A 12,185-nucleotide genomic window follows, 5' to 3' on the forward strand; every position below is an offset into this window, starting at 1 on the left:
CATGTAGTAATATGTTTACTGATGTGTTCAATATAAGTATAAGAGTAAAAACTGATAAGAGTATTGTTGATCTGTATCACAATATAGTCTTATGAATGAAAAAATTACAGGCTCAATCACACACAAGCAATAAAATTACTCACGGTGAATCAAACTAGAAAAGAAAAAAAATGATTTAGCCAAAAATCCATCTGGTGGCTTTGCTCGATCTTGCTGTAAGGATGAAGAGCACGGTCTGTGTCTTGTGACTAGTAGTGGAGAGGGCAAACGGGTGGCAAGCAGTAGTCGACGATGGAATCATGGAAAAATGTAGTCGACGATGGAATCATGGAAAGATGTAGTCGACGCTGGAATCATGGAAAGATGTAGCAATGTGGTATAGAGATGAGCTCGATGTTGCGCAGTAGCATCCACCCATCATCCAGCAAGCACGAAAAAAAATGCAAAAACATTCTCGTTCGTGTCAATAGAGATGACGAGCAAAAGAAAAATAGCAAACAACCTCCATCACCAGCGGACTCCACCCTATCCTTTGCGGCCAGCCACATGGAGCACGATGTACAAATGTAGGACCTGTGCAGCCCATCAATTGAGATAAGGTAATATTGGAGATTGTACATTAATTTGATTTGCAAAAAAAAAAATTGGGGCTTCATGCATGAAGTTAAAGGAGAGTATGCAGATGCAAATCAGAGTGTCATTTCCTTACTTGCTTACTCTATCAATGTCGTCGACGTGGAGCAACCGCTGGTTGTTGCTATTGGTATAGGTGAACACCTCCTTGCTGGTTAAGGTGATGCCCAGTGTCCGGCAGCGAGGCCCGAAGTAGTGCCTTCGTCTCATCCGCTGCTAGCCACCGCTCGTCGGCCACCGCCATCAACCACCACGGTGTCGTCGTTCTCCTCCATGGTGTGTCACCGATCTCTGGGTTGGGATGGTGGATCGATTCATATACGAAAAAAAAGGGAAAAAAATGAAGTGGGGGGCAAGAGTGGTTGGTTGGGTATGGGAAAAATAGAATATATACCGGAAGCAAAGAAGTTATTTTTATCGTAGTAAATCATTTACTCCGATAATAGTGGGAGCACGATGCGGGACGTCGGGTGGGATCGGAAGCAAGGGAGTTGTTTTTATTATCGAAGTAATTAAATCGTTTACTCGAATAAAAGTGGGCGGTTGAGGCGCGCGATAGGAGTAAATCGTTTACTCCGACAACGGTAAGAGTGGATTGACGGGATGTGGGGTGGGGTGGGCTTGGGCTGATGCATGTTTGGCGCTTGAAATATTAGGAGCGCGCTCCTAATAGTAGTTCTAGTAAATATATTCAGTTATTGATTTGATGGCACTAATTTATAGTATTATAAATATTATTATATTTGTCTATAAACTTAGTCAAATTTGAAATAGTTTAAGTTTAACCAAAGTCAAAACGTGTTGTAACCTGAAACAAAGGGAGTGGTATATATGAAGTATGGACAGAGCAACATGATCACCAAAACACCTAGCTAGTTTCTTTATTAACAAGAGTATAAAACATATATATGAAAAATATAGCAAATTTATAATATTATTTGAAACTAATTTTGAAGATAAATCTGGCAACGATAGTTTAAAAAAATTGAATTGAAATGTGAAAAGAAATATGAATGGGAAAGATTTAAACAAATATTGACTGCAGACATTTAAAAACACATCACTTATCTGCAACTAGCTAGATGGAGTATTTTCCATGCCACGAATAATGACTATGATGATGTTGCTGCCTTCTGCTGTTCACCGGCTAACCATCACAACATAATCCCACCATTGTTCTAACCGCCGGGCACATGCATGACAACCATCTATTGGTTGGAACGAATTGTACGTGTATGTTTTCTTCTTCTCACTACTAGAAAAATGGTTTTTCCATGAGGCCAAAACTGAACCTTTCAGGCGGGGGAGCGATCCGCATGTATGCCATTGCCTGCAAAAATAATTTTCGCAGGCGGCCCAATCACCCACCTGCGAAAATCATCTCGACGAAAAAAAAATTCGCCGCACCCCACCCGTGCTCCTACCCACTGTCACGCCCCGAACTAGTCCCGACCGGAACTAGCCCGTGACGCTCCAAATTAACCTGTTAATTGATACCAGTCCCAGGAAACAGCGCTGGTATCACAGGAAGACAGAATATCACAGCAACAGAGGTCTCTTTATTATAGAGTAGGAGTACAGTCATGTTGGGCTGCGGACAGATCCCGAGCTCACAACTGCAATACAAAAGGGAAGCGGAAGCCAAGACTTGGACCAAACATCACAGGCGCGACTTGGGAACTAGGCCGAAACCCTAAAACTCATCGTAGCCGGCTTGCTCCTGGAAGAACTCCTCGTCAGCGGGATCCGCTTCGTCTTCTTCAGCAACTGAGGGGGGATTATTTATATAGAGTAAGGGTGAGTACAGGAGTACTCAGCAAGCCATGGGAAATAAGTGTTTAATGCAGGCTTCAAGGAAAGGCCGCTATTTTTTTTTTGCGATTGATTTTATTTAAACTCTTTTCTGAAACAACTAAGGGAGTGCTTCTCAAACGACACGGATGAGACAGTGCGTCTCGTCCGGTCGGAGTATGTGCAATGTTTCAGTCTTTTAAATTGATCAAGATTGGCACCCGGCCAACAGCTTTCAAACGGCCACCCGGGGCCTGGCTGATCCCATCAGCCGCAGATTTTCCAAACATCAAACCCATTCCACAACAGCAAATTTCACAAGGCAGTAGTCAAACAAAACTACGCTAGGAATCACCTCACATCCGCCCATGACCGTGGGCACGGCTGTTCGAACAGTTTTAATAACCTCTACAGAGGGGGTACACTTTACCCACACGATATTACTAACCCAGATCATCCAGCCCGTGCAGAACGGCCACGACTAGAGACCTTAAGGCTTTCATGACAAGGCATTTCGAAAGCCGACATAGGTTCACCATATGCCAACGAGAGGGGTCCCAGACCAACACCAGATTAGGTCCCAGACCATACTGTGCCAGGAAGCCCAGGGGTCCTCCCCGACACCACCCTGGCGAATCCACATGTCTCTTAGCATCATGGCTCCCCCGATAAGCTAGTTACTCAGCCAGGGGTGTCCCATTCCACCCATGTGGTCGTACTTGTCTTATGTTCGGATGAAATTCCAAGGAAACGGTCCTTAAGTGCAAGAGCGGGAAACCGTACACCCGGTACGTTCCCCGGTCCGCGGTTTTGGAAATTCATTTAGTTCGCAAGCACCGACCCAGGTGTCGGGTTTTCCAAGTCTTTTGTAAAACCCAAGTTTTACCCAAGATGTTTCTCAGATTTTAAGTTTGAAGGTGACCGTCGATACCCGTGCAGAGTGCACGATTACCGAGGCGCAACTAGGTGGGTACAAGGGAACATGGTATAACAATTACAATGGAAGGGTCAAATGCAACAAATTAGGTAGGTCCGCCAATCTGCCTTGCAGACGGGACAAGCAGACTAAGTGCGATCCTATCAATGCATAATATTTTTCAAGCAACATAATTAAGTTCGAATATAGGCTCAAGATGTTCAAAGGTGGCTTGCCTCGCTCGAGATCTTGAGCTTGATCCTCGAAATCCTCGCACTGCGGGTCTTCGGGCTCCGAAACTACACGCGAAATGGGACAACTCAGCAAACGGCGAAATTAAATCCCTATTATTGACCTCTAAGCGTGCCATTAGATAGATCTCGAGATTTGAGGAATTTTGGAAGTTGAATGGAGTCAAACGGATTTACGGTTGGGAAGATATTGAATTTCTAAGAATATTGGATTTTTGGTCTAAAGGAAAAGGATTTATTTAAATCCTTTTTGAAAAAGAAAAGAAAAGAAAAGAAGGAGGGAGGGAAATTAGACTTCCCTCGGGCGGCTAGGGCGCGGCCCGAGAGAATGGGGCGGCTCGGCCGAGCTTAATGGGCCGGCTGGCCCAAGAAGGCGGCCCAAGGCGCACATGCGGGCTGGGAGGGGAGAGAGAGAGCCGGTAGGCCGGGTCCATCCCGCGTGGTCCCGTGTGGGACCCGCTTGTCGGCGACTCGGCTCACCGTGAGCGAGGTGCACGCGGGGCGTGCTAGGGTTTGGGGAGAGAGGCGCGGCGCATGCGCGCGGTTCGCGGAGGACGTGGTGCGGCGGGCCCACGCGCAGCCTCTCGGCTCGCGGTGGACCGCACGCGCGAGGGGGCGGAGGGAAGCGGCGGACCGGGGTCTGCTTGACCCGGTCGCGGCCGAGGTGGTGCCGACGTGGCGCCTACGTGGCTGCCACGCGGGCCGGCGGGAGGTAGACGACGACGCCGGCCGGAACGGATAGCGGACGACAGCGGCAAGCGGCGGAGCGAACCATGGCGATACAGGCGAAGGCGAGCACACCGGGATGTTGCACAGGACGAGGGGAGACGAGCCAATGGCTCGGATTCGCCGGGGGATGCTCGACGGCGGCGGATTGCGGCGGCGGCAACCGACAGCGGGAGAAGGGGGAAACGGCGATGAGGTCACGAGGGGCCGATTCCCGGCGGCGAGAGCATCAACGCGGCTACGGGAACCCACCCCTTGCGCCGGATTAGGAGGAATCGCATCGAGGGAGGCCGGCGACAAGAGGCGCTTCCGAGCTCGGGCGGCGACTGCGGCGAGCACACGGCGAGCGACGGCAGCAGTCGGGGCGGCGCCGGCTAGCTACGGGGGGCTACTCGTGCTACTACCCGAGTCTAAGGGGAGGAGATGGAACGAGGAGAGAGAACGGAGGGAGGCACTACCGTGCGGGGGTGATGGGGCGCAGTGACGATGGGCCGACGGCACGGGAGCGATCTCTCCGGCCTCGGGCTGGGGGAGAGGAAGAAGACGAGTGCCTGGAGTCCCCTTCCGCGTCCTAACGCGCACCAACTCCTCCGGCACACGCGACGGCGGTGGCCGGCGAGAGAGACAGCAATGGCGCGGGCGAGAAACGGGGAAGATTGGGAGGGGAAAGAGGAAGGGAGGCGCTTGGGTTTATAGGGCGGCGATGTCGGTTTGGAAACCGACCTTGGGCAGTCAAGGGAGCGAGCTGGCGCTCGGCGCTCGCAGCCAAAACGGCGACAGGAGGGGGGGAGGATGACGCCGGCGGGAGGCAAAAGGGAAAAAGGGGGAGAGAAAGAGGGCTTGCCTCCTTGCCGCTTTGAGGAAAAGGAGGAGGGAGAGAGGGCGACGCGGCAGAGGGGGGGGAGCTCTGCCTCCGTCCCTTGGAGGCACGCACGGGGAGAGGCGGAGCCGAGTCGATGACGACGGCGATGACGGCGGGGCGGTTTGGAGTGGAGCGGCGACACGGGCGGCAGACGCGGGGCAGGCGCGGCAGGCGCTGACGGCGGCGGCGACTGGCCGGTCGGCCACCACGGCGCGCGCACGCGCGGGCGGCGCGGCGATTTGGGCGGCATCGGCGGGAACGGCCGCGAGAGTGGAGAGGGAGAGCTCAACGTGGCTCACGGGCAGAGCGGGGAGAGAGAGAGAGAGGGATAGAGAGAGAGAGAGAGACGGGGAGGGAGGGGGAGATGGGCCGAGAGGGATTCGGCCCATCGAACTCGAGGGAGGCTAAATAGACTTTTGCGGAGGGATTTGATTTGGGAAGGATTTGGATTCGGGATTGAACTTGACGATAGATCGGGGATTTGAGATCTGAGATGGCACGGACACTAGACAACAAGCAAAGAAACGGATTCGCAAATAGGGTTTTTAAGAGATAGTTTTCCCGCTAGGCGCCACGACGGAACGGGCGCTACACCCACCTCCGCTGCTGCCACCACCCTCGCCCTCCCTCCGACCAGATCTGTGAGAGAGGGGAACTGCCGCCGCCGCTGCCGTCCTCCCCCAGCCTCCCTCCGCCTAGATCTGGGAGGGACGGGGCATGTCGCCGCCGCCGCCGCCCTCTCCTGGCCTCCTCCAGCCGGATCTGGGAGGGAGGGGGACTGTCGCTGCCGCTGCCGCCCTCCCTCTGGCCTGATCTGGGAGGGAGGGGGGACCGCCGCCACCACAATCTCTCCTCCCTCCTCCCCCCCTTGGGCTAGATCTGGGAGAGAGGGGAGGGGAGCCGCGCCGACCCTGTCGCCTCGCCGTTGCCGCCGTTGACCCCGCCGCCTCCACGCCTCGCCATTGCCAACCCCGCCGCCTCCCATCGCCATGCTGAGGGAGCTAAGGGAGAGGAGTGGTGAGGCCTGAGGGAGAGGAGAGCTGTGAGCCTGTGACACTTAGAAAAAATCGATGTGATGTGGTGTCTATTTATATCCATGTCGATTTTCATGGGCAGACCACTTAAGCGGTCTGCCTGCAAAAATAAAGGGCATCGGTCCGCCTGCAAAAATAAAGGGTATTTTTGCAGGCACACCGCTTAAATGTTCCGCCTGTGAAAATAGATTTTCACAGGCGGACTGCGAGTTTCAACCGGGTTTACATTTTTGTAGGCGGTCATTTGGCTCCAATGGTCATACCCGCCTGGAAAAATAAAAGGCCAACGTTACTTAAAAAAATTATTTTTCTAGTAGTGTATGTGCCATGCAATATTATCCGTCATAAAATATTTGATGTTTTAATTATATTATTCGATTAGACTTTTGAAACGTTGATCATAAATAATTTCACAAATGTTTTAGATAAAGAGATGGTACAGGTAGATTTAATACCTTGAAAAGTAATATCATAAACTTATTTAACTTTAGAAATTTAATTTAATCAACTCACGTCTTTAACATCGAAAGGAGAGTGATTCTTCTTCCTATTAATAATAGAAACTGGCACGCTCTTGTGCCTCTGCAAATCTGCAATAAAGAAATAGTTACGGATGGAAGTCAAATTCCATCCCTTGCTGAATTAAGCATAAGATCATCCTCAAGGGAGGAGAATCTTCTGGCCTATAACACAAGTGGGAGATGCTTTCACGTACGCCTCTTCAACATAGAATAGCTGGTTGATCAACCGGTACAACGTATTGCTAATTAGGAGTCCCAAATCTAGGACAGCAAATGCTGAGCTAGCAGAAAATAGGCAATACTATTGATTAGTCGACCACGCACCTTCCAGCTCTAAGCCTCTGACCTTATGTTCTTAGTTTCAATAAACGTTGTAAGATGCTTATGGTAGATGGTTACATAGTGAACAAACAAAAATGAGCAATAAAGAAAGGGGAACTTTTACAGTGCAATATACTAGTAGTATATACTTATGAATGAGGGCACGTTTGGAATTTGCCACCAAATGTAAAAGGATATTTCAGTAATTCATGATTCATCTTCAATCCAATCGGCAAACTAATCATATCTAATCGATCTAGAGCGGAGAGACGACCCTTGGCATTGGCAGAATGACAAACATCGGTGGCGTTGTGTAGGCAACGACAGCACCGCGGGGAGGAGAGGTACAGCGGGAGGCGCGGCTGCGGTTTGTGATAGTCGTGTTTTCATGACAAATGTGAAGGGATATGGGTAGGCTACAATAGCAAGCAGCTCCCGTGCTCAGCGGCCATCGCTGCCATCCTCAATCGACTGCGGTTGGTGCACAAATCCGTCTCCCCTGCCTTGGCAACCGTCGAGCGGGCCTCTAGTTCCCACATCCATGTCTCACGGGGGTCGCTGTCGCTAGAGGAACTGCACGGCATCACGCATTAGACGAAGTCTCGGTTGGCGGCTCGAAGACAAAGACGTCGAAAAGGAGCACACCGGTTCAGTTGTTGTACTTCACGGCCTTGAGGAGGTAAGCGTGGACGCCCTCGCTATTGCCAACACCCTCCTTGCCGCCAGATCCATGTGCGCACAAAGGGGGAGAACCCGTCAGATTCACCGTCGCCGAGCTCCCTAGCGCCAGATCTGCTGCTGCCGAGCTCCCCACCGCTAGATCCGTTGCTGCTGAGTTCACCAGCACTAGAGGAAAGAGGTCGTTGGCCACTCCTGAGGTCACGGCTTGCACCCGCTGCAAGTGAGGGCGGATCCGTCCTTCTGAGCCCGCCGATGGCGGATCCACCCTTCCCGGCGAGAGTCGTTGCCAGATTCGCTGCGCTTGTTGACCGCCACCTCTGCCACCCTAAGAGCCGGCCGCCACCATGGGAGAGGAAGGGAGGAGATGAGCGAGGGAGTGAGAGAGGGAAGAGGAAGACATGAGGAGAGGAGAAAGGGGAAGCAGCGAACGATGGTTCTGGAGAAGAGAAATAGGTGTAGTGGAAAGGAGGCGTAAGAGAAAAAAGGTGTAGAAAAAAAATCTATTTCCCACTTGCTCTCCACATTGCCCGCATGCAAAATTAGTTTTTCGCTTGCAGCCCCTTAAGAAGCCTTTGATTTATCTCGGGTTAACTTTTTTGCATGCGCGAACAGCTATGGCCAACGTGTAATTTGGAGGGGAAATTGTCCTCGATTATGTAGTAGTGAACATGCCAAAAAACCTGAAAAAAGAACGCAACATGCTATCAACGCGATAGCTAATTCGTGCGCGCGCCACCGGTGCGCGTTTCGGGCCTAGAAGGCCCAGCGCCGGCGAGCATGCGTGCGGACCACGTTCTTTTTTTTTGCTTTCTTTTTTGCCATGATTTTTTTCCTTTCCTTTTTTCACTTTTTTCGATTACTTTTTAAATATTTATTTCGCTTTCTTTTTTCTGTGATTTTTTCGCTTTCCTTTTTTTTCCGCTTTTTTCTGATTACTTTTTTAATCTTCCAACAACACATGTTTTTCAAAATGTTTTGTGTTGAAAGTTTTTAAATATTGACTTGAAAATTTTCAAATCTTAACTTAAAAATTTTTAAATCTCGAATTGAAAGTTTTTAATCCCGAGTTGAAAGTTTTCAAACCCGAGTTGAAAGTTTTCAAAATCTCGAGTTGAAAGTTTTCAAATCTCGAGTTGAAAGTTTTTAAACCCTAGTTGAAAGTTTTTTCAAATTTGAGATGAAAAGTTGAAAGTTTTCAAATTTTGGCTTCAAAAATTCAAATTTCAAGTTGAAAAGTTTTTAAATCTAGATTAAAAGTTTTCAAAATTTAACTTCACGTATAGATTTTTTTTCATTCTGTTACTTAAAAGATCTTCTAGAAAAATGTCTTATTTTAATTGCCGTCGTTATCTAAAACTAACATGTTAGTTATGTTAGATATACTCGTCGGAAAAAATACCACGGAAAAAAATCCACCGGCATACGCGATTAAAAAAAACCACAGAAAAAATGAAAATCCGAAAGTGAAAAAAACAACAGAAAGAAAAAAAGAAAACCCACCCTCAGGCCGCGCGCACGCGCCAGCTAGGAAGCCAACTATCAATCGCCTGTTGCACTTGCAAGCGAATGTTCCAAAAAGGAAAAAAAACGGGGAGTTTAGCAGGCGAGACGCATGTTGGACTGTCTTGGTGGTCCAGTCTCAAGTAGTAGTAACATTTGGCCCAGTCTCGGCTAGGCCCATGCTGTCCTCCGGCCGACGAAAGCAACCCCCACTAGGGATAGGGCTTCCTTTCATCACGTGTTTGATACGTAGTAATAGAGAGAAGTCTTTGATACGTAGTAATAGAGAGAAGTGAATCCGAATCCAATCGAGGGAAGAAGATGGTGACGCCGGACAAGAAGAGGAGGAACAAACTCGCGGCACCGGAGCCAACGCCGGCGCCGGTACCTCGTCTCGTGCGCGTTCGTACAGGGAACAGGAAGAAGAGGAAGGTGGCCTCCTCACCCGACAAGCAGCCGCAGCCACCGGTGTACATGGTGTTGGCGCACGGCCGAGTCGAGGATGAGCCCACCCACTCCGTAATCGAGGTCGCCGCCAGCGCTGCCGCCCGCTGCCTGCTTGACACTGTTGGAATTTAATCCAATTAATTAATTGAGTCTTAGCCTAAACATGATCACCTTCTGCTTATGCGAAAATTAATTTATCTAATTGACCTGAGATGAAGCCAATGATGTCATTGCTCTTCTTCTTTCTTCTTCTTTGTTTCTTCTGTTGTGAGATACCTCATGAACCCCTTCCAGTGTCTAATCGATCGGGCGATTGATTTAGGGTTTAGGGTTGGAGAGAGTTGAGTCGTCACACAGCCTCCCTCCTTCTCTTTCTTTATATAGCGACATTGGTGGGGCTCGGGGGTTTATCTCAATCTAAAATTCGAATCTATTTTGTATCGATCACACAAAACAGATTTATCTCTTAGTTTGTTTCTTGTTAGGATAGGAAAACCGGTGGGATTTTAACCTTATCCTAACTAACCGGCATTAGCCGATAAAATCAACCAACATTCTCCCCTTGATTTTGAGACTAACTGACGAGTTTATCAAATAAAATAGCTCCCCAAGGCAATGTGTCTTCAACAACATTATGCGTCACCGAGACAACAAGACCTATACTTCACTATAGTACCCAAATAAACTCAAGCTTAACTTAGTGGGTGTTGATTGAAAAATTAAGTCCCCCTCATCCAGGATCTTAGTGAGGCTCTTATTTATGCATGTACTAGCCAGAACATATCTTAATTAATCTTAACTTTATGAGCCTTTAGAGTATAGATCCATGAGCAAAAGCTTGGCTTAATAATAATTCGATCCTGGGACATATCTTTCACAACTATATCAATGTGTTAGGCAAAAAACACATAACATGTTGCTAGTAGAATAGAAAACCGTGTTCAATTAGTGCACAACTTATAACACAGTATAATTGAGTGGTTTACACCTTTTTGAGTGGTTTATAAGCGCTATTTACCACTCTTAGTTCTGAGAAATATTCTTATATATATGATTAATCATAACATGCTTTAAAATCTAACTGCATCGTCGACTATGCAGTAAGAGATTATTTTGGAGCTTTTCCATGGTTATTGCTCCCCTACGTGTGGATATAGCTTAATCTAAATAATCTTTATAAATATCCACACATCTTACAAAATAAGTGTCCAAATGTCTCTAAACTTCTGAGATCATTGGACTTTAGAAATATGAGCATATTACTTAAGATTGCCTTGCAAATAATACAAAACATTCTTAATACCAGTGGTCTAGTCTGGATTTAATTAATACTGCCACGATTCCCAGTAAAATGTATGCCAAATCTGTATGCATCCAGATTTGAGCTAATCTCAAGCTTCTGTCAGCTGAATCATAAATGATTATCTTTATAACTTAATTTCAGCTTGACTAATCTTTAACTGAATTCTCTGGAATTATTTCTTTATGTCAATATATGACTTAATGATATAAACCTAGTACTCCTTCAGACCAAAATAATTCATGGAAAAATTTCCTTTAATTTCTAACAGCAATATGTATTGCTTGACAATAAAATGTCATTAGTATGGAGTACCGGTGTGAAATTTCCCACCTTTAATTTTCATGCAGCTGTCCACCTCACTTGGATTGTTCGAAATTTCCATCAGAGTCGGGCTTAATTTCATTAACCCACTTAAATGGCCCACTATTTTGACTCATTTAGAAACTTCTACTAAATTCTTTATTTTATTCATCAATCTCAATTATCCTTACATGGTTCGAAAACCATTTAGATGAACACTTTAATGTCTTATTTTGTTCATCCATCTCAATTTGTTCTTACATGGTTCGAAAACCATTTGGATGAATGCTTATTTTTAATGTCTTATAAGGTGAACAAGCTTTATTTAGTGTTTACCACCATAATCCGATCTCATAACTTCATTTGATTTTAGCTTTAGTGTCTTAAATTTCTTAAAGGAAATCGGAGGTCGCTAATGGGTAAACATAGCCATAAAAAATCATTTGTTGGCTAATATCTTAACTTTGTGAAATTTACACTTAAAGCTAAACAACGCCATTAAAATTTAAGGGAAAGAATATCTCTATCTCATGAGACGTTTCAAACTCCCCTAGGTATGTGACATAAGCGACAATGGCACAATTTCAATGACGTCTTACTTCCATCATTATAGAATAATTATTCTCCTCATTCTTATTTAGGCTTAGTTCACTAATGACGCAGCGGAATTTAAAACATCATCAATGTTTGATTAAGTCCACAAATGGATTTCTTAAGTCTGTACCCTATATGTGACTTGTATTTCCATAACAAAACCCTCAAGTCATGTTATGTATATTTAATTGTGCAAGTCACAAATTAAGAGATACAAAATTCTAGCGTCCACATAATGGAGCTATGAGTCATAAATGAGGTAGAATAATCTTCTCTTATTAGAGCTTTTGATGAGCTCCCACTGA

Source organism: Oryza sativa, chromosome 12 (assembly GCF_034140825.1).
Source record: "Oryza sativa Japonica Group chromosome 12, ASM3414082v1".
Classification (NCBI taxonomy): domain Eukaryota; kingdom Viridiplantae; phylum Streptophyta; class Magnoliopsida; order Poales; family Poaceae; genus Oryza; species Oryza sativa.